This window comes from Somniosus microcephalus, unplaced genomic scaffold, assembly GCF_052327205.1.
Source record: "Somniosus microcephalus isolate GS21.2 unplaced genomic scaffold, FLI_Smic_1.0 unresolved_chr4, whole genome shotgun sequence".
Taxonomy (NCBI): domain Eukaryota; kingdom Metazoa; phylum Chordata; class Chondrichthyes; order Squaliformes; family Somniosidae; genus Somniosus; species Somniosus microcephalus.
This window is the reverse complement of record NW_028225182.1, coordinates 46,236,893-46,261,346: the sequence shown is the minus strand read 5'-3', so window position 1 is coordinate 46,261,346 and position 24,454 is coordinate 46,236,893. Positions and strand designations below refer to the sequence as shown.

General features: G+C 43.7%; 1 non-coding gene across 1 annotated transcript; it reads right to left on the bottom strand.

Annotated features, from left to right (window-relative positions):
- Positions 1 to 678: 678 nt before the first annotated feature.
- trnaw-cca (transfer RNA tryptophan (anticodon CCA)) lies at positions 679 to 750 on the bottom strand. The gene has a single exon. It is a non-coding gene; the product is annotated as a tRNA-Trp (tRNA).
- Positions 751 to 24,454: the final 23,704 nt, after the last annotated feature.

The following is a 24,454-nucleotide window of genomic DNA, read 5'->3' as shown; positions in this document are numbered from 1 at the left end:
AAGCGGCACAGAAGGAGGCCATTCGGCCCTTCCAGTCCGTGCCGGCTCTCTGTGGAGCAATCCAGTCAGTCCCATTCCCCACGCTCTATCCCCGTAGCGCTGCAAGTTTATTTCCCTCAAGTGCCTATCCAGTCTCCCTTTGTGTGTCAGTTGTACATTTAATTTCTTGACTTTTATCATATGCATCAGGTTATCAATATATAAATATCTGTGTTTGAAAGTGAGATTCTTCTAAATGGATTTTGGGTGTATCAGACATAAAGAGCCAGAACATGCTTTTTGAATGAGACAGATTCCCCCAAATAAATGAATCAATAACACAGATGCATGTAAATCTTGGATAAGTGCCTGAAGGAAATAAAATGTGCTGGGCTACGGGGAGAGGGCGGGGGAGTGGGACTAGCTGAAGGGCTCTTGCAGAGAGCGACACGGGCTGGACGGGCCGAATGGCCTCCCTCTGTGCTGTTACCATTCTCTGATTCTATGATGTAGATCTGTAAGTGATGAAAGGCGACTACAGTGTTTCACCACCACCTCGGAGATGGGCAATAAATGCTGGTCTTGCCAGCGAGACCTACATCCCAGGAACAAATATAAAAAATATATCTAATACTCATTGTTGTGAGTTAACAAATAAGATATTAATTGTCCAGACTGATATGAGCTGTAAAAGAACAGTGACCCCGACGTGATTTGAACACGCAGCCTTCTGATCTGGAGTCAGACGCGCTACCGTTGCGCCACGAGGTCTAGTCAGTTTTTGTTGTGTATTCAAGTTCATATATACAGAAGTATCATACCTGGTTCCTGGTGGTCGAATGACACTCACCCGCTTTCGATTCTCAATCAAAGAATTTATGTTGACACAAGATTTGGGAACAGTAAATTGCAGAAAGATAATTCAAGTCTGTGAGACGAGTAATAATTGCTTTAATCTTGGTTAATAAATCCATTACTTTCTGTTACAGATTTCGGTTACAGACGCTCTTTGCGTGACGTTTGTTCCGCGTTTAATTTTACAAACTGGGTGAGATCGCTGATCGCGGGGAGACAGTGGGAGCTTCAACGGCCCCACTGTCAGGATGTGGAAGGATTGACGTTCGGGGTGTGTGGGGGGACCAGTGACATTTTTTGTAAAGCGCAGCGGGGGAGAAGGACAGAGCATTCAGTGTGGGACAGAAGTTGTTTAAATTGAGGCAACCCATTGCCGATCAGCACAGAGGGAGTTAACTGACTCAGTAGCCCTCTGCTGCTGCTTCAGAGCCGGTGATTTCCACATTGTCGCGGTTATCAAGTTCGAGCCCTGGTGGAAACATATATTTTTTAAACTTGCTGTGGCGAACATCCAGAGGCGAATTTATTCTCCTGTCAAAAGGGCCACAGCGGCTTCTACCTTGTTCTTTAATTGCTCTTTATTTCACTTCACTGAGTTAGATATATTTCTTAAGGCTAAAGAGATCAAGGGATATGGGGAGAAGGCAGGGACAGGGTGCTGAATTTGAATGATCAGCCATGATCTCATTGAATGACGGAGCAGGCTCGAGGGGCCGAATGGCCTACTCCTGCTCCTATCTTCTATGTTTCTATGTTTCTATGAATAGATAACTTTGAGTGAGAGAAAACGGATCCAGAAATGTAATCCATTAATCTGCAGGGTGGCCGTCAGTAAGAAGCCTTTTCTCTCTGGATCAGGTAGCGGATCTGGTTTCAGGCTCAAGATTGCCGGTACTGTCGATAGATTTTTGTTGAGTAAGGGTATTAAGCGTTAAGGAAGCAAAGCGGGTAGAGGGAGTGAAGATACAGACTAGCCCTGATCTAATTCAATGACGGAACAGGCTTGAGGGAATGAATGGCCTCCTCCTGTTCCTATGGAGTCGCTGCAATACAATGTACCCGAGTGCTGGACGGTTTCTGGTGTGTAATGGTTATCGCATTCCGCTAACACACGAAAACTCAATGGTTCGAAAGTGGGTAGAGGCAATTTAATGCCTTTTCTCCATTCAAGTTTACTAAATATGAAAACAGGAATAATTTATATGCTTGTTTAAGTACAAATAAAACACGCATTGTCAGGCGAATTATACCTTTCAAATGGCACCGTTACAGTGAGTGAAGTAATTCTGAATGATATTTCCCATATCGGTCACAGTTTCGATTGCGGTACTTTAAGCAGGGTTTGGGGAAAGTTGGCATGATTTAGGGCATCTCCCCCTCGCGTGTCGCTACATGAAAGAGGTTGAGAATGTGGAAGCAAAACAACACAGATTAATAGGAAAACACAGGGTCAGCGACCGGATTCAAAGTGCAGTTTCAGTCGGGCTGTCTGGGTGTCCTTTCAATTAGAAACAAAGAAAGCGCGTCTCCAAAAATGTCCCACACCGTGTTATGATTCAGGAAACTGAGACAGCGGGTAGAAATAGAGACATAAAAGCAGAGTGATATAGAGAAGAGTAAGAGAGAAGAGGGAAAATACTGTTTCCACGGAGAACTAATGCAGAGACTCCTCTGCTGCGCCTGGAGTGGCCTCCTGCAGCCCGGATACATTAACATCCCAACAGCTCATTAACTGTAGGAGTGGGACCGGACGGCGCTTCAGAAGACAGGTCGAAAAGGCAAAGTCACTGTCTCGTCTCAAGTGCTCTGCTCATCAAGAATAGCCACACACACAAAATGGTTTTAGAATGGTTACCTCTTATCTGCACTAGCGCCAATCAGTTGTCTCTTTGGTCTAGGGGTATGGTTCTCGCTGCTTAAAACTTGCGAGATATCCTGGGTTGAAATCCTGGACGTGCACTACTTTTGTCCGCGGATTTTGAACTTGCAGTTGAAACTATTGCAAAGAAAGACTTGCATTGATACAGCGCTTTTCACGAATTCAGGACAGTCCAAAGCGCTTTACAACCATTGAAGCACCTTTGAAGTGTTGTAATGTGGGGAAAGATGTGCTCAAATTCCCCCCACGTGAATCTTAGCACTTTGGGAAGGAGTTCGGTGCAAAGACTCAGGCTCCTCAATGACGTGGACTTTCTTTGAATGAGTTCTGCTTGTAACTGCACTCGAGCTTGAAACAGCTCCTGGTCCTCCATCTCACGGGAGCAGAGTGTGGTCGCTGTGCAGCGGTTAGCGAGTCGGTGACGAGCTCGGGGGCGAGACACGTCGCTTTCAATCTATGAAATTTCACCAAGGGCCAGAGAATAGAAACGCTGAATGAAACTGTCCCTGTGAGCGATGGATTGAAGGGGACGGCGCTCCGAGCATAGCTGGAGAACGCGTAGTGCAGTAAAAGGGTTCACAACATTAAATGTCAGATTAATTAATCATGCAATAATTAGACTTATAATTAGCAACAGTATTTAGACAAATCCTTGCGAATTTTACCGGAGAACTCAAATACGTTGTAGTTCCGAAATCGATATACAAGTTAATCAAACCTTTATCGGATTCTAAAGTATCTGTTCCAAACGTCACTTTTACATCCTTTCCTCTCCTCTTCTACGCGGCTCCTCAAACTATTACAGCTGTTCAAATGGATGCATCACCTCACCTAATACAAATTCTCAAACTGATACACTATCTCAAATTAATACAACACCTCAAAATAATGTAGCACCTCAAACTAATACAGCACCGCAAACCAATTCAGCTCCTCAAACTAATGCAGCACCTCAAACTAATCGAACACCTCAAACCAATACAGGTCAAACTAATACGGCACATCAAACTAATACAGCTCCTCAAACCAATTCAGCTCCTCAAACTAATGCAGCACCTCAAACTAATCGAACACCTCAAACTAATACAGGTCAAACTAATACGGCACATCAAACTAATACAGCTCCTCAAACCAATTCAGCTCCTCAAACTAATGCAGCACCTCAAACTAATCGAACACCTCAAACTAATACAGGTCAAACTAATACGGCACATCAAATTAATACAACACCTCAAACTAATACAGCACCTCAAACCAATACACCCCAAACTAGTACACCTCAAAATAATACACTACCTCCAACTAATACAAATTCTCAAACTAATACACGATGTCATAATAATACAACTCCTCAAGCTAATACATTGTGTCAAAATAATACAACAGCTAAAAATAATACAGCCCCTCAAACTAATATCGCACCTCAAACTAATGAAAAACCTCAAAATAATAAACCTCAAAATAGTACACTACATCAAACGAATACACAACCTCAAACGAATACAGCAACTCAAACTAATAAAGCACCTCAAACTAATACAGCACCTCAAACTAATACAGCACCTCAAACTAATAAAGCACCTCAAACTAATACAGCACCTCAAACTAATAAAGCACCTCAAACTAATAAAGCACCTCAAACTAATACAGCACCTCAAACTAATACAGCACCTCAAACTAATACAGCACCTCAAACTAATACAGCGCCTCAAACTAATACAGCACCTCAATCTAATACAGCACCTCAAACTAATACAGCACCTCAAACTAATACAGCACCTCAATCTAATACAGCACCTCAAACTAATAAAGCACCTCAAACCAATAAAGCACCTCAAACTAATACAGCACCTCATTCTAATACAGCACCTCAAACGAATACAGCGCCTCAAACTAATACAGCACCTCAAACTAATAGAGCATCTCAAACTAATACAGCACCTCAATCTAATACAGCACCTCAAACGAATACAATGCCTCAAACTAATACAGCGCCTCAAACTAATAGAGCATCTCAAACTAATACAACCCCTCAAACTAATACAGCACCTCAAACTAATACAAGATTCAAGATTCAAGATCATTTTATTGCCATATGTAACTAGTACAATGGAATGCTTACTCCCCACTCACTCCCACAATACAAGCATCTATATATATAAATCGGTCGATCTGTCTGTCATTCTGTCTGTCATTCTGTCATTCTGTCTATCTGTCATTTCCTGTGCATCTGTCGGGCTATGCGCTCGAAAGTTACAGGGCGTAACTACGCGCGCGTTACCTCCAAAGAAAGCTTACGCTTCAGAGACGGTTTTAAGCGTATTTACTTTTCGGTCGGACGAAAATTATTCGCGCCTTATGCAAAAAACCTTCAAAATTAAACTCATTATTTGCTAGCATTGATTGACTGACATCAAGGTTCCACCAATCCTGTTTCGTCACGATTGACCAATCCTACAGTACGGTCCCCTGATGGTTGGCCAATCGGTGTGTGTGTGGTCGGGACTATTCGTTTTCATCTCGGGGAGGGAGCTGCCAGCCAATGTTTCACTACCAGCTCTGTTCAGCTTGCAGCTCAAATGACTTCAGCTTCCAGCTAAAACGACTTTCCAAGTTAGTATCTCTTTTAAAAATAACATAAGATTTACCAAAAACGTTTTATAAGTATTTTCACTTTCATTTTTCAACCTTTTAAAAGGTAGACATACAGGGACACAGACAGGGCCCTAAGCCTACCACTCGATTTAAAATGTTGCCCAGCACCAGATTCACAAAGGGACACAGACAGGGCCCCAAAGCCATAAGTAGTTTCACTTTCATTTTTCAACCTTTTAAAAGGTAGACAGACAGGGACACACACAGGGCCCTAAAGCCTGCCACTCGATTTAAATTGTTGCCCAGCACCAGATTCACAAAGGGACACAGACAGGGCCCCAAAGCCATAAGTAGTTTCACTTTCATTTTTCAACCTTTTAAAAGGTAGACAGACAGGGACACACACAGGGCCCTAAAGCCTACCACTCGAATTAAAATGTTGCCAGCACCAGATTCACAAAGGGACACAGACAGGGCCCCAAAGCCATAAGTAGTTTCACTTTCATTTTTCAACCTTTTAAAAGATAGACAGACAGGGACACACACAGGGCCCTAAAGCCTGCCACTCGAATTAAAATGTTGCCCAGCACCAGATTCACAAAGGGACACAGACAGGGCCCCAAAGCCTGGCACTCGATTTAAACCGCCTGCCCCAAAACAGCCCCGGCAACGCTGGGCTCCCCAGCTAGTATAATATAAAAGCAAAAAAATAAAAACAAGTATAAATAAAAACAATAAGCAAATAAGCAAAAAGTATAGCAATAACAGTCCAAGTTGCAGGATATGATGAATAGTGCAAAAAAGCCTCAATTACCACTGGAAATAATAGTAATGTAAATTGATAAATATATGGTAATATAAGTAAAATATATATATTTACATAAACATATAATTATAATATATGGGGCAGTGCGATTAGCAGTTCAGTAGGTGCAATGCCTGTGGATAGAAACTGTTCTTAAACCTGCTGGTCCTGGCTCGGATGCTGCGGTACCGACGTCCAGACCACAGGAGGGTGAACAGTTTGTGCCCAGGGTGATTGGGGTCCTGGATGATGGAGCGGGCCTTGTTCCGGCACCTGGTCTGGAAGATCTCCTCGATGGACGGAAGTGCGCACCCGATGATCTTTTCTGCCGTATTCACAACTCTCTGGATGGCTTTCTTGTTCTGTGCAGTGGTGTTACCATACCACACATTGACACCACTCGTCAAGGACACTCTCTATGGTGCCACAGTAAATGTTCACAAGCCACTGTGTGCTTATGCTGCATTTCCTCAGGCACCGTAGAGGGTAAAGGCGCTGGTGTGCCTTCTTCAGCATAGCCTCAGTATTATGGTTCCAGGCCAGGTCATCAGAGATCTGCCGACCCAGGAATCGGAAGCAACTGACGACTCCCACTGGTGTCCCGTCTATGCTGATGGGGCGATGGTTCCCTTGGTGGCTTCTGAAGTCCACGATCAGCTCCTTAGTTTTTCCAACGTTCAGGGCAAGGTTGTTGTCATTGCACCATCTCATCAGCTGGACTATCTCATCTCTGTACTCCATCTCGTCATCGTTGCTTATCAGGCCAATTACTGTGGTGTCGTCAGCAAACTTGATAATCCGATTATCGCTGTGTATGGCTGTACAGTCATGTGTAAACAGAGAGTACAGCCAAGGACTGAGGCAGCAGCCTTGTGGCGCTCCGGTGTTGAGAACCAGAGTGGATGAGGTGTTGTTCGCTATTTTCACCACTTGAGGCCTACCAGTCAAGAAATCCAGAATCCAAATGCAGATGGGGGTGCCCAGGCCTAGGCCCCTCAGTTTCAGGACCAACTTGGAGGGCATAATAGTATTAAATGCAGAACTGTAGTCAATGAACAACAGTCTGACGTAAGTGTCCCTCCTGTCTAGGTGTTCCAGGGCAGTGTGTAGAGTTAGGGAGATGGCATCGTCTACAGACCTGTTCGCCCTATATGCGAACTGGAACGGGTCCAAGGAATCGGATATGACGCTGCTTATGTGTGTCATGACCAGCTTTTCCAGGCACTTCATGGCTATGGATGTCAGAGCCACGGGACGATAGTCATTGAGGCCTGTTACCTTGGTCTTCTTAGGTAACGGCACAATGGTTGTCTCCTTGAAGCACACTGGTACAACAGACTGCTGCAATGAGATGTTAAAAATGTCCGTGAACACAGGAGCCAGCTGGTCTGCGCAGGTCTTGAAGATATGGGGTGAAACCCCGTCTGGGCTGGCAGCCTTCCGTGCTTTCACCCTCCTGAAGGTTCTCCGGAACTCGGATTCAGTCAGCTGTAATGTGTAATGTACAACACCTCAAACTAATACAGCGCCTCAAACTAATACAGCGCAGCAAACTAATGCAGCACAGCAAAGTAATACAGCACCTCAAACTAATACAGCACCTCAAACTAATACAACACCTCAAACTAATACAGCGGCTCAAACTAATACAGCACATAAAATTAATACAGCACCTCAAACTAATACATCGCATCAAACTAATATAGCACCTCAAATCATAGAAAGACAGAGGATAGGAGCAGGAGTAAGCCATTCGGCCCCTCGAGCCTGTTCTACCATTCAATGAGATCATGGCTGATCATACAAATTCAGTAACCTGTCCCGGCCTTCTCCCCATATCCCTTGATCCCTTTAGCCTTAAGAAATATATCTAACTCCGTCTTGAATATATTTAATAAATTGACCTCAACTGTCTTCTGTGGTAGAGAATTCCACAGGTTCACCACTCTCTGGGTGAAGAAGTTCCTCCTAATCTCTGTCCTAAATGGCTTACCCCTTATCCTTAGACTGTGACCCCTGGTTCTGGACTCCCTCGCCATCGGGAACATCCATCCTGCATCTAGTCTGTCTAGTCCTGTTAGAATTTTATAAGTTTCAATGAGATCCCCTCTCATTCTTCTAAACTCCAGCGAGTATAAGCCCAATCGACCCAATCTCTCCTCATACGTCATTCAATTAGATCAGAGCTGATCTGTTCTTCACTCCATCTACCCGCTTTGGTTCCGTAACCTTGAATACCCTTACCCAACAAAAATCTATCGCCAGTATCGGCAATCTTGAGCCTGAAGCCATCTCCTCGCCCGGATCCAGACAGAAAAGGTTTCTTACTGACTGCCACCCTGCAGATTAATGGATTATATTTCTGAACTTCAGCGATTCGGAGATTCCAGTGCTTAAAAGTGAACAAAAGATGAAATGGGTCTCACTGTGGATCAGCTTTCTCTCACTCGAAGTTATCTATTCAGTGAAGTGAAATAAAGAACAATTAAAGAACAAGGGAGAAGCCGCTGTGGCCCTTTTGACAGGAGAATAAATTCGCCTCTGATTGTTCGCCAAACCTCGAACGTGACAACCGCGACACTGTGGACACCCCCGGCTCTATAGCAGCAGCAGAGGGGACCTGACTCAGTGAACTCCCTCTGTGCTGATCGGCAATGTGTTGCCTCACTTTAAACAACTTCTGTCCCACACTGAAAGTTCTCAGTCCTTCTTCTCCGCTGCCCTTTACAAAAAATGTCACTGATTCCCCCCGCACACCCCTAACGTGTTCTCTTCCGCACCCACACAGTGGGGCCGCTCAGACGCCCCTTGCCTCATCACGATCAGCGATGTCACCCAGTTTGTAATATTAAACCCGGAACAAGTGCCCCGCAAAGAGAGTCAGTAACCTAAATCTGTAACAGAAAGTACTGGGTTTATTAACGGTGATTCAAGCAATTATTACTCGTCTCACAGGTTTGAATTATTTTTATACAGTGCTTTATACAATCTTTTGTCACGCTGAATTCCTTGATTAAGAATCGTAACCGGATGCGTTCCAGTCGACCACCAGGGTCCAGCTATGATGCCTGTATATATATAAGATATAATATATATATCAACCTGAATATGACTAGGAAGCTGTCCAGACCTCATGTCGCAACGGTAGTGCACCGGACTGCTAGATCCTGAAGTTGCGTGTTCAAATGATGTCGTGGGTCACGGTTCCTTTACAGCTCATATGAGTCTGGATAATTAATATATTAATTGTTATCTCACAACAATGATAACTTGTATTAGATGCGTTTTTTATGTTGGCTCAAGGGATGTAGGTCTCGCTGGCAAGGCCAGCATTTATTGCCCATCCCTGGGGTGGTGGTGAGACACTGTAGTCGCCTTTCACCACTTACAGATCTACATCATAGAATCATAGAATGGTTCCAGCACAGAAGGAGGCCATTCGGCCCGTCCAGCCCGTGCCGGCTCTCTGCAAGAGCCCTTCAGCTAGTCCCACTCCCCCGCCCTTTCCCCGTAGGCCTGCACACTTTATTCCTTCAGTTACATATCCAATATTTACATGTATCGGTATTATTTATTCATTTATTTGGGTGAATCTGTCTCATTGAAAAATAGGTTCTGGCTATTTATTTCTGTCTTACTTTTAAATTACACGCAAATGACTTTATACAGAACACCGATACACACAAATACATTGATCAATAACACACAGATACATTCACATTTATTCATCAGCAACGCAATGATACACCCAAAATCCATTTAGAAGAATCACAGTTTCAAACACAGATATTTATATATTAATATCCTGAAGAATGTTATAAAAAAAAAGAAAATAAATCTACAACTGACTCCAGTATTTTTACATGTATGTGTAACCTTTACGTCGATGACCTTTCACCATTAATTCTCTATATACATATCTAGAACTGGAAGATGCCAGTGCACGGTATGAGACTGTGGTTGTTGTACAGCCGGTCTGAGGGAAATAGAAGAGGTTCGAGCACTTTAATGAGGTTTCCAATGAAGATAGATGCACCCCAATAAATGACAAAATATTTCAGATACAATGTAAATAGATCTGTAAGCCGCAGAGTCATGAAATGCTTTACATGTAAACACGCAAAATTAATTTGTATCCAATACAGATTGACTCATTCTAATTACGATTATTGCGTCACTTTACTTCAGTGTTCCCTGGTAGTCTCGTGATCAGGATTCGGCACTCTTACTGCCCGGGTTCAATTCCCGGTCAGGGATGTCATTTTTATAACAGTTTTTTATTAAATTAAACTAATTTTGTTTCAACTCTAACAGGCATCTAACGTGGAAAATTGTTTTAATTATTATTAATTAACCGATAATCTTAATTTATAGAATGACATAAATGCTAATGATACTTCAATAACATATATTATGCTTTCAATGTGATGAACTGTTATGCAGATCTCATTTTACACCATGGCCCGGATTTTACGGTGCTTCCGACAGCGAATGCACAGCATAGGCTATTGTGCGCCTTCAGAACGACTACACAAGTGCCAGGTATCCGCACGCCCAGAAATTGCGGTCTGTCAAGTTTCGCTTGGACACATCCACCGCATCCGCTGCAACATCACTTTTGCTGTCACAGAGTTGGGCTAACTACTGCCCAGCGAATGCCCACGAAACCCTTACACCTGGTAATAGCAGGCGAAAGGCCTTCTTTTACCATTGTAAGGGTTAAAATCAATATTAAAATTCGTTTAGGTAAATTTTATTAAGTTTTAAAATGTTACATTTATATTTCAAAACATTCAATTTGAATTTTAAATCATAGATTCATAGAATCAAAGATTGATACGGCAAAGAAGGAGGCCATGCAGCCCATTGAGTCTGCACTGGCACTTTGAAAGAGCTCTTCAAATAGTCCCACTCCCCTGCTTTTCCCCATAGTCCTGCAAATTTCTCCTTTACAATTATTTATTCAATTCTCTTTTGAAAGTTACTATTGCATCTGCTCCACCGCCCTTTCAGGCAGCGCATTCCCGATCACAACAACTGGCTGCGGTAAAAAAAAACTCCTCATCTCCCCTCTGGTAATTTTGCCGGTTAGGTTCAATCGGTGTCCTCCAGTTACCGACCCTCCTGCCACTGGAAACAGATTCTCCTTATTTACTCTTATCATAACATCTTGTAAATTTAAAAACCTCGATTAAATTTCCTCTTAACCTTCTGCAGATAACAATTGCAGCTTCTCAGTCTCTCAAAATAACTGAAACAGCGATTTACTTGTACTTCTTGCAATTTAATATACTGTATTCACTGCTCACGATGCGGTCTCCTCTACATTGGGGAGACCAAACGCAGATTGGGCGACCACTTTGCGGAACACCTCCACTCAGTCCGTACGGGTGACCCTGAGCTTCCGGTCGCCTGTCACTTTAATTCACCGCTTCATTCCCACTCTGATCTCTCTGCCATTGGGCTATTGCATTGTTCCAATGACGCTCAACGTAAGCTCGAGGAACAGCACCTCATCTTTCGATTGGGCACTTTGCAGCCTGCCGGACTCAACATTGAGTTCAACAATTTCACATAATTATCCCTGCCCCCATTTTTCATGCAGTATGATTTTTGCCATTCCCATTTGCAACATTTTATCTTTCCTGCCTCTTACAAAAGTACAGGATGTTCTTTCTATTTCTTCGTCCCCTCCTAACCCCGCCCCCTGTCTCTGCACCTGCTCAATATCTGTTACATCTCCAGCTTTTTCCAGTTCTGATGAAGGGCCCCAGGCCTGAACCGTTAACGCTGTTTCTCTCTCCACGGATGCTGCCTGGCCTGCTGAGTATTTCCAGCATTTTCTGTTGTTATTTCAGACTTCCAGCATCCGCAGTATTTTGCAATTATATTGAAGTCAACTCATCCCTGGGACCACTCTCTCTTTGTGCGTGCCTCTCTTTCTTACTCTCTATCTGTCTCTCTCTCTTTGTCTCTGCCTCTCTCTTTGTCCCTGTCTCTCTCTCTGTCTGTCTGTCTCTTTCTCACTCTGTTCACAGGTCCATTCTAGTTCTGATCAAACACTGCATTTTTTAGTTCCTCGTTAGTATAGTGGTGAGTATCCCCGCCTGTCACGCGGGAGACCGGGGTTCAATTCCCCGACGGGGGGTTTTTTTTTCAACAACCCCAATTTTTTAACTTCTTCCCAGCTCCTTGAAATGCTCCTTGGAAAAATTGAACTGGAAAAGTTCAAGTGAAATAATTTTAAAAGATTTACTGGCATATGAATAACTGTATAAAAACTTCCTGCACCTGTTCCTCGTTGGAATCGTGCTCTCCCTCTATTTCCCTCTCACTGTTGTGTGGGGCAGAGAGGAGTCATAACGGCACAGAATGAGACCATTGAATGCTTAATTAAATTCATTTATTTTGAACATGTGACCAATTATTCTTACTTCCGTGGTGTGAAATGTTATTTATTTGGAGATTTCTATTATGCTTATGGGATTCCGTACATACAGCATCCTAGGAATCCCCTGTGTGATTGGTTGGCCTGGCCAACGGATGCTGCCGAACCGTGAGCGCCAATGGTATCCGTGGGCCTTTATGCAGGCGTACGCCAGCAGGCCCAAGACCGCAAGAGTGCGAAGCTCCGGAGACACCAGTTAATTGGGATTTGTTTCTCAGTTCGAAGGCGTAAGCCGGCGACAAACCTCCGATCGCAATTTCAAGGCCCATCGTATTTTAGGAGGCGGGTTTAAAATGTTCATTACTTACGACATCAGGAATCTGGGACAAATTTTGTTCAATATAACCGGACCGGTTATTGCAGAGAATAAAAATGTTCCACTCGAACATATCCACCCGGGTTCGATTTGGGAACTGTTCTTGTAGGAAGCGAACATGATAGTCGCTGCACTGCGGAAACCGACGCGTTAGTGTCCACGGAAAAGCGAATCAGCAGCGAACATAAAATCTCATGTTGATCATTTTCAGATTCAATGCAGTCAGCCATTAAATAAAGTGAAATAATTTTACAGTGAAAAGATTTGGAAGTGTTACTCGCATCTGTGCCTTTAATTAAAGTTTGTGGCGTCTGACTCCCGTTCATGTCTTTGAATAAGAAAGAGAGGCTTGACGTTGACCAAACTGCACTGTGCCTGATGTTTGTGAACTCATCCTTTATATTGAGCGGTTTCTCATCCTTTGATCGGCGTCAGGTTTAGCTCAGCGGTAACTTCGCAGCCTTAATTTAATTGTATGTTCGAACTCTTTCTCACAACGGGCGCTGTATGGTGATTTTATTGTCATATTCAATCCCCTTCTTCTACACCGAAACAAATTGTAGCCGTGACTTTAAACCTATGCTGCGTGATTCATAGCGATCACCTTTAAATGATTCAAAAAACCAGTCCTTTCACCTCCGCCACACGGTTTCGATTCCTGGTCAGGAAAGTGGCTTTTATAACACAGTTTTTAAATCACAACCTGATGAAATTGAGTACATTCAGCTGATTTGAGAAAATTAGAATTGTATAAATTACCATTACTTACCCCATAACTTTCATTTGCAGAACGAAAGAATTAATAGCTTTGCACCATTTAAGAATATTCTGTTTGTCTATTCTTCCTACCAAAGTGAATAACCTCACATTTCCCTACATTATATTCCATCTGCCACCTTATTGCCCGCCTACTCACTTAATCTGTCTATATCCCATTATAGGCTCTTTGTGTCCTCCTCACAGCTTACTTTCCCACCTAGCTTTGTATCATCAGAAAACTTGGATACATTACACTCTGTCCCTTCATCTAAGTCAGTAATATAGACTGTAAATAGCTGAAGCATGCGTACTTGATCCTTGCGGCACCCCACTAGTTACAGCCTGCCAATCTGAAAATCACCCGATAATTCCTGCTCTCTATTTTCTGTCCGTTAACCAATCCTCTATTCTTGCTAATACATTACCTCCAGTCCCATGAGCCCTTATCTTGTGTAACAAGCTTTAACGTGTTTCCTTATCGAATGGCTTTTGGAAATCCAAATATGCTGCCTCCACTGGTTCCCCTTATAGTTCCAATGAATGCCTGAAGCAGAACATCCCGTTGTGCGAATGGAGCCTGTTTGTCGGACAATGCTACATGTAAGGAAGGAGTGTGGTAAGGAGATAAGGGAAGTGATACTCTGGTAACAAGGTCGGGTAATAAAAATAGAAAGTGCTCGAAACATTCAACAGGTCAGGCAGCAGCTGTGGAGAGAGAAGCAGATTTAACGTTTCCGGTCGAAAACCTTCCATCAGAAGGTGGGCAGTTGTGTTAGGTTACACTATTAAACGTGCAAATTGTCACGTAGTAGAGGTAAGGAAAAGATATCAAAAGTTTGGAACAGATACTTTAGAATTCGATAAAGGTTTGATTAACTTGTATATCGAACTCGGAACTATAACGTGTTGGAGTTCCTCGGCTAAAATTCGCAAAGATTTGTTTAAGAGCTGTTGTTAATTATATGTCTAATTATTGCGGGATTAATAAATCTGACATTTAATGCTGCGAACACTTTTGCTGCACTGCGCGTTCTCCAGCTGTGCTCGGAGCGCCGTCCCCTTCAATCCATCGCTCACAGGGATTGTTCCATTCAGCACTTCTTTTCTCTGGGCCTTGGTGAAATTTCATAGATTGAAAGCGACGCCTCTCAACCCCAAGCTCGTCACCGACTTGCTAACCGCTGCACAGCGACCACACTCTGCTCCCGTGAGATGGAGGCCCAGGAGCTGTTTCAAGCTCGAGTGCAGTTACAAGCTAGAACTCATTCAAAGAAAGTTCACATCATTGAGGCGCCTGAGTCTTTGCACCGAACTCCTTCCCAAAGAGTTGAGATTCATGTGGGGGTGATTTGGGCACATCTTTCCCCACATTACAACACTTCAAAGGGACTTCCATGGGCTTAAAGCGCTTTGGGACGTCCTGAGTTCGTGAAAAGCTCTGTATCAAAGCCAATGGTTTTTTTTGCAAAAGTTCGAACAGCAAGTTCATAATTCGCGGGCAAAATAACGGCTCGTCCGGGATCCCTCGCAAGTTTCAACCAATAACCCCGAAGCGAGAATCATACCAACGAGCCAACTGATAAATTTGACTGGAGATAAGAGGTAAGCATTGTAAAACCATTTTGTTTGTGTGGTTGTTCTTGATGAGCACTTAAGACCGAAACAGTGACTTTGTCTTTTCGAACTGTCTACTGAAGCGCCGCCCGGGCCCACTGCTACAGTTAATGAGCTGTAGTTGAATATTGGATGGGATAAAAATTGATAAAGAGGAGGTACTAGAAAGCTGGCTGTACCAGGACCAGTTGAAATGCATCCTAGGATGCGGAGGGGAGTAAAGGTGGGAATTACGGAGGTGCTGACCATAATCTTCCAATAATCATTGGATATGGGGTGGTGCCAGACGTCTGGAGAATCGCAAATGTTACACCCTTGTTGAAAAAAGTGTATAAGGCTCAACCCAGCAACTACACGCCAGTCAGCTTAACGTCGGTAGTGAGGAAGCTTTTAGAAAGGGTAACCCTGCACAAAATGACCAGTCACTTGGACAAGTGTGGATTAATTAAGGAAAGTCTGCTCGGATTTGTTAAACGCAAATCGTCTTTTCCCAACTTGATTGCATTTTTTGATGAGGTGAAAGAGAGGGTTGATGAGGGAAATGCAGTTGATGTGGTGGACATGGACTTCCAAAAGGCATTTGATAAAGTGCCACGTAACAGGCTTGCCAGCAAAGCTGAAGCCCATGGAATAAAAGGGACAGTGGCAGCATGGATGTCAAATTGGCTAAGTGACAGGAAACAGAGAGTAGTGCTAAACTGTTGTTTCTCTGAATGGAGGAAGGTACACAGTGGTGTTCCCCAGGGGTCGGTACTAGGACTACGGCCCTTCTTGACATATATTAATTATTTGGAGTTAGGTGTCCAGGGCACAATTTCAAAATTTGCAGATGATACAAAACTTGGAAGTATAGTGAGCAGTGAGGAGTATAGTGATAGACTTCAAGAGGACATGGATAGGCTGGTGGAATGGGCGGACATGTGGCAGATGAAGTTAAAAACAGAAAAGTGCGAATTGATACATTATGGTCGGAAGAATGATGAGAGGCAATATAAACTAAAGGATACATTTCCAAAGTGGTTGCAGGAACAGAGATACCTGGGGGTGTATGTACACAAATCGTTCAATGTGGCAGGACAGGCTGAGAAATCAGTTTAAAAAGCTTACAGAATCCGGGGCTTTATAAATAAAGGCGCAGAGTACAAAAGCAAGGAAGTTATGATGAACCTTTATAAAACACTGGTTCGGCCACAACTGCAGAAATTATGTGTTTCAGAAAATTTTATCCTGTGCAATAACTGGTCCCATTAAATTAAACAAAAGTTGCCCCAGATTCCTGGTGACATAAGCAACGAACATTTTAAACCAGACTCCTGAAATACAATCGGCCTGGAAAAAGCGATCGGAAACTCGCCGCTGGCTAACGCCTCCGAATCAAAAAACCAATACGACTTACCTGGTGTCTCCAGAGCTTCGGACTCTTGCTGCCCTGGGCCTGCTGGCATACGCCTGCATAAAGGCCGATGGATCCCAGGGGCGCACACGGTTCGCAAGCCTGGGTGTCCTTGTGCACCAGTCGCTGAAGGTAAGCATGCAGGTGCAGCAGGCGGTTAAGAAGGCAAATGGTATGTTGGCCTTCGTAGCGAGAGGATTCGAGTACAGGAGCAAGGATGCCTTGCTGCAGTTGTACAGGGCCTTGGTGAGACCACATCTTGAGTATTGTGTGCAGTTTTGGTCGCCTTATCTGAGGAAGGATGTTCTTGCCATGGAAGGAGTTCAGCGAATATTCACCAGGCTGATACGTGGGATGGCAGGAATGACATCTGAGGAGAGATTGGGACGATTGGGCTCGTACTCGCTGGAGTTTAGAAGAATGAGAGGGGATCTCATTGAAACTTATAAAATTCTGACAGTACTGGAAAGACTAGATGCAGGAAGGATGTTCCTGATGGTCGGGGACTCCAGAACCAGGGGTCACAGTCTAAGGATAAGGGGTAGGCCATTTAGGACAGACATGAGGAGGAATTTCTTCACCCAGAGAGTGGTGACCCTGTGGAATTCTCCACCACAGAAGGCAGTAGAAGCCAATTCATTAAATATATTCAAGAAGGAGTTGGATATATTTCTTAAGGCTAAAGGGATCCAGGTGTATGGGGAGAAAGCAGTGACCGGGTACTGAAATTGGATGATCAGCCATGACCGCATTGAATACCGGAGCAGGCTCGAGGGGCTGAATGGCCTACTCCTGCTCCTATCTTCTATGTTTCCATGTTTCATCCCTGGGATCACATGGGGCAGGTCAACCAATCAAATAGGGGGATTCCTATGAAGCGAATTGGGATTCCATTAATGTACGGAATCCCCATAAGCATATTAGAAATCTCCAAATAAAGAACATTTCACACCACGGAAATAAAAATAAATGGTCACTTGTTCAAACGTAATGAAATTAATTAAAGATTTAAAATATAATTGAAGTATATGAAATATAAATTTGAACATTTTAAAGCAGGCCAGAATTTACCTAAAGTAATTTTAAATGTATGTGTTATATCATTAAAAAAAATGTTTTAATCAACCGACAAAAAATTGTGTTGCACAATGAAGGAATTGCTAACATGTTTGCTGGGTGACAGTCAAACTCTAATAACCTTTTTATAGAATCAGAGATTTATGACAGACGCCGATCATTCAGTCCAGTGTTATCGTAGTGTAGGGGTTATCACGTTCGCCTAACACGCGAAAACTCCCCGGTTCGAAAGCGAGCAGAGACATTTTGTAAATCGTGTTCATTTAAATAGTAGAAAAAATGGAACAATTCGCATTTCTAATGCAATGTAACAAAATCCTGTTACATTTGTGTTTCTCTGTACAGTTCTGCACTCACTCAAAGCACTACAGTGTCGCTCGCTCACTCCCGTTTCCAGCTCTGACCGTGCAGACAGCCCCTCTCAAAGCTGCACATTCCGGCTGCTTTCAGTTGAATTGTGAAAGATTATTCAAGGATCCTGCAGCTTTACCTCGGTTCACAACAGCAGATCTATGCCGCGTTTCTGCAAACTACGAACCATGTTTTCCAGAATTCCAAGGTGTATAAGGAAATCAACCATTAAAAACCCTTTCATTAACCACAGGAGTTCAGGAAATTTTCTATGATTCTATAAAATGTTATTAAAGTTTGTCTGTCATCCGGTATACATGTTAGCAATTCCTGCAGTGCGCAACAAAATGTTGTGGGTTGATTAATGATAATAGAAACAATTATGAAGTGTCTCACAGACTTCAATGATCCCTTAATACCGTTGGTTAATTAAATCTATCAATCGCAGGTTAAAATGAGCAATTCATGTTGCATCTTTGAAAGAGATATCCAATCAGTCCCACTCCGCTGCTCTTCCCCCATAGCCCTGCTGACACTCCTGCCAGTGGAAACTGTTTCCCCCATAATTTTGATCACCTCTATTAAATCTCCCCTGACCAGTGATTAATGGAGTTCAACGCGGGCAAGTATCAGATCATCCACTTGGTGCCTAGCAAAGATCGGTCAGTGTGTGGTCTGAAAACATCATGCGAGAGAATAGGTTTTTTTTCTGTGAAATAGCCGGTCCCGTTAAATTTAACAAATGTTGCCCCAGATCGCTGCTCTCTCAAGCAATGAACATTTTAAACCATTCTCCTAAAATGCAATGTGTAAAATGAGATATGGGTTAACAGTTCAGGAGATGCAAAGAGCAAAATAAATGAATGAAGTTTCGACTGTCCCTCAGTAACCATATTATCATGTCTTTCATTCTGCAAAATAAAGTTACCGGTTAATTAATGGTGATTAAAGCAGTTCTTATTTATTCACATTACATGCATGTAATTAATTTAATAAAATTACATCGCATTCATGAATAAAAAACGGTGATACCAAAATTTCTTCCCTAACTGGGAATCGAACCCATCTCGCAGCGCTGATAGGAATACGTTATTGAATAATTTTATGATGCCCTCGAAAAATGTCACACTGCTAAATTAAAATCACTGCTATAATGTGTTTCATTGTTGAAGAAGGGGATTGAAAATGACAATAAAAAGCCCAGACTGCGCCCGCAGTGAGACAGAGTTCGAATTTAGAAAGAAGTTGGTGCTTTGAAGTAACCGCTGAGCGAAAGCTGACACCGGTTAAAGAACGAGAAGCCGCTCAATATAAAGGATGAGCTCACAAACACCAGGCGCAGTGCAGTCTGGTCAACGACAAGCCCCTCCTTCCTTATTCAGAGACATGAACGGGAGTCAGACGCCACAAACTTTAATTAAAAGCACAAATACGAGTAACACTTACTTCCAAATCTTCACTGTTAAAATGATATCACTTTTTTCCAATTCGGGCTGCGTAGAATCTGAAAATCAGCACCATGGGATTTGATGTTCACTGCTGATTCTATTTTCCTGTTCAATATGACAAAAGTTGGCCCAGATTCCTGGTGTCATCAGCAATGAGCACTGTAACCCAGACTCCTAAAGCTCAGTGTGTAAAATGAGATATGGGTAACAGTTAACATGCAAAGCAAAAATAAAGTGATTGAAGTATCGACTCTCGCTCAGTTATCATTTCTTTCATTGGGCAAAAGAACATTATCGGTTAATTAATTATGCTTTGCCGTGAAAGCAACATAAAAGTTGAACAAAAATAATTCTCCCAACATGGGGCTCGAACCCACGACCCTGCAATTAAGAGTCCCGACCGACTGAGCTAGCCGGGCTGGAGAAGCTGATACGTTCTTGTCTTTGATTGAAGCCAGGCGCCTAGTGGCTCGGCCCCAGGGTAAACCACGAACCAGGTTCTCCTTAATTCCAAGGTGTGTAAGGAAATCAAGCATCAAAAGCCCTTTCATTAACCACAGGCGTTCAGGCAATTTTCTGATCGCAAAGCGCTTTCTCACCTTGTCAATATCTCTCGTCTATTTGCCGGTGTTTCCCGATTCTGCCTGTCTCTCTGGCTCTGTTTATTCTGTGTGGCCACCTGCAGGTTGATTTTGAGCGAATACCTGTGCTTGTGTTTGTCACATTAAATAAATGAGGAATTGTGGCGCTTCTCTCCCTGACACTGGGGAAAGAGTGAGACAGTTTTTGGAGCAAGTGTCTGGTTATTGTGAAACGGCAAAGAAAACATCAAATCCAGAATTATGCGGAAAAACAGCGACCGCGACGTGATTTAAACACGCAGCCGTCTGATCTGGAGTCAGACGCGCCACCGTTGCGCCACCAGATCCTACACTATCAACCGCGCTGTTTTTATATACACACGTTCCACAAACACTGTTTCATTCCTCCTGCCTTCTCCTGATTCCTCATTGTCATGCACAGAAGCGCCTGATGCCCTCATTTGTTTAACGTCACAAGCAGACACAAACACAGGTATTCCTTCAAACTCAACCGGCAGGTGGCCACAGACACAATAAACAGAGCCAGAGAGAAAGACAGAATCGGGAATCTCCGGGAAATAGACAAGAGATATTGACAAGGACTGAAGCGCTTTGCGATCAGAAAATTGCCTGAACCCCTGTGGTTAATGAAAGGGATTTTGCTGCTTGAGTTCCTTATACGCCTTGTGATTCTGGCGAACATGTTTCGTAGTTTGCAGAAACGCGGCTCAGACATGCTGTTATGACCGGGCCGCAGCCAGCAGGTTCCTGACTGCAATCAGCGACAAAGAAATGCACTTTTAACAGGCCCGGCTAGCTTAGTCGGTAGAGCATGCGACCTTTTAATCTCAGGGTCGTGGGTTCGAACCCTACGGTAGGCGGTATTTATTTTGTTAAACTTTTATGTTGCTTTCAAAGCGTCATTAATTGAGCGATAACCTTGTTTTGCACAATGAAAGAAATGCGAACTGAGAAAATACTGCAGATGCTGGAAATCTGAATTGAAACAGAAAATGCTGGAGACACTCAGCAGGTCAGGCAGCTTCTGCGAAGAGCGAAACAGAGTTAAAGTTTCAGGTCGATAACCTTTCGTCAGAACTGGAAAAAAGGGGTAATGGAACAGATTTTTAAGCAAGTGTAGGGGATTCTATGAGATCATGGCTGATCTCCTGCCTCAATTCCATTCACCGGCCCTATCGCCACATCCCTTGATGCCCTTACCAGTCAGGAATCTACCGACTTCTGTTTTGAACATACCCAATGACTGAGCCTCCACAGCCCTCTGGGGTACAGAATTCCAAAGATTCACCACCATCTGTGTGAAGAAATTTCTTCTCCTCTCAGTCCTGAATGGCCTAACCTTTATCCTGAGGCTGTGGCCCCTGGTTCTAGACTCCCCAGCCAAGGGAAACATTCTCCCAGCATCCAACCGATCAAACCCTGTAATAATTTTGCATGTTTAATGAGATCCCCTCTCATTGTTCCGAATTCAAGAGATTGCAGGCCTAGTTTACTCAATCTCTTCTCATACGAGGTCAGTGACAGTCTTGCAAATGGTGACTTGATATTCGGTAGTGGGGTCATGGTCCAGGCGGAGGTAGGAGGAGGTGTTGGAGAGTTGGCGTACAGCTTCCACTAGGTAGAGGTCGGTTCGCCAAACAGCAACAGCACCACCCTTGTCAGCAGGTTTTGTGCTTTGCATGTTAACTGTTAACTGTTACCCATATCTCATTTTACACAATATATGGGCTATTCCAGCTCCTAATTCTTTTGTTCTTAGTTGTTATTTCCTCACACAGGAGAGCAATCTCGCCCCTGGACAAGCAGAAGGAGCAAGATCCAACAAAACGATTCCGCAAACGTGATAACTGCTACACTGTGGCACCGTCTCCACTTTCAGTACCAGGTCAGATGGAAATGTTAAAATTTTTTGAGGATGTAACTGGTGGAATATATAAGGGAGAACCAGTGGATGTGGTGTATTTGGACTTTCAGAAGGCTTTCGATAAGGTCCCACATAAGAGATTGGCGTGCAAAGTTAAAGCACATGGGATCGGGGGTAAGGTACTGACTTGGAGAGAGAACTGGTTGGCAGACAGGAAGCAAAGAGTATGTCTAAACGGGTCTTTTTCCAAGTGGCAGGCAGTTACTAGAGGGGTAGGGCAGGGATAAATGCTAGGACCCCAGCTACTCACAATATATATTAATGATCTAGAAGGTTGAACTAGATGTAATAACTACAAGTTTGCAGACGACACAAAGCTGGGTGGGCATGTGTGCTGTGAGGAGAATGCAGAGAAACTCCAGTATGATATGGACAGATTAGGTGATTTAGCAGAAGCATGGCAGATGCAGTATAATGTGGATAAATGTGAGGTTATCAACTTTGGTGGCAAAAACAGGAAGACAGCTTATTATCAGAATGTCAATAGATTGGGAAAAGGGGAACTGCAATGAGACCTGGGTGCCCGTGTGCACCAATCGCTGAAGGTAAGCATGCAGGTGCAGCAGGTGGTTAAGAAGGCAAAGGATGGCCTTTATAGTGAGAGGTTTCGAGTACAGGAGCAAGGATGTCTTGCTGCAGTTGTACAAGGCCTTGGTGAGACCATACCTTGAGTATTGTGTGCAGCTTTGGTCACCTTATCTGAGGAATGATGTTCTTGCCATGGAGGGAGTGCAGCGAAGATTCACCAGACTGATACATGGGATGGCAGGAATGACGTATGAAGACAGATTGAGATGATTTGGCTTATATTCGCTATAGTTTAGAAGAGCGAGAGGGGATCTCATTGAAACTTACAAAATTCTAACAGGACTAGACACACTAGATGCAGGAAGAATGATCCCGATGGTGCGGGAATCCAGAACCAGCGGTCACAGTCTAAGGATAAGGGGTAAGCCACTTAGGGCTGAGATGAGGAGGAATTTCTTCACCCAGAGAGTGGTGAACCTGTTGAATTCTGTACCACAGAAGGCAGTTGAGGCCAATTCATTAAATATATTCAAGAAGGAGTTAGATATATTTCTTAAGGCTAAAGAGATATGGGGAGAAAGCAGGGACAGGGTACTGAATGTGGATGATCAGCCATGATCTCATTAAATGGCGGAGCAGGCTCGAGGGGCTGAATGGCCTACTCCTCACAGAAACCCCCCGTGCAGATAGAGGCCATTTCGGCCCATCAAGCCTGCACCGACACATATCCCACCCGATCCCCGCACCCCTACAACAACACATATCCCACCCTATCCCTGTAACCCCACATATTTAATCCCCCTAACACTAAGGGTCAATTTATCATAGCTAGTCAACCTGACCCGCACATCTTTGGACGGTGGGACGGAACTCAGAGCACCCGGAGAAAACCCACGCAAACAGTCCAAAGATGTGCGGGTTAGGTTGATTGGCTATGGTAAATTGACCCTTAGATGTTAGGGGGATTAAATACATGGGGTTACGGGGATAGGGTGGGATATGCGTTGGTGCAGGCTCGAGGGGCCGAAAAGGCCTTATATTTGCACTGTGGGATTTCTGTGATTCTGTGAATGTGCAAACTTCGCACAGACAGTTGCCCGAGGCCGGATTCTGAACCCGGAGTCTTTAGCGCTGTGAGGCAACAGTGCTAACCACTACGCCACCGTGCTACTCCTCCTCGTATCTTCTATGTTTCTGTGACTGGAGCAGGTGAACTGCTGAATCCCACTTTTAAGGGATATCCCAAAGTGCTTGACAGTGGTGTGAAAATAAATGAGTTCCGCTTGGTAATTAAAAGTAAAGACTGTCAGAAGTGGGAATCGAACCCACGCCTCCAGAGACGACTGCGACTTCAACGCAGCGCCTTAGAACGCTCGGCCATCCTGGCTTGCTCCACTAATTTCTGCATCTCATCACTTCCACATGAAGAACGTTTCCGTCCGGGTGCTTGTTCAATGCTGTTGAAGGCTCAGTGACCGGGATATCATCTCCCCCGGGGTTTTCCTGAGCTTGTGCTCGGTGTATGGGGAGGTTTGTCCCGGTTCCCTGGTATCTTGCAGCTCCAGGGATGGGTAATAACAATCTGAGCTCTGGTGCTGGGAAAGAGCGAATAATTAATGGGTTTGATTCCGGGCCTGAAATGCGGCTTAGATCTGTTGGTGTTAACCGAGGCCGGGGCTGCGAGATATTTCATTTTGTTCACGTTTAATCAGAGGAATATCCGCAGAGAGGAGCTGAAAAGGACCAACAAGTGTAAAAACACAAGAAAAAAGATAAGAAATATCAGCAATTGTGATCAACTCTTTAATGTGTGTTCTGGTAGTTTAGTGGTTTAATTGTTTTAATCACCATTCATTAACTGATAGCATTGTATTGTAGAAT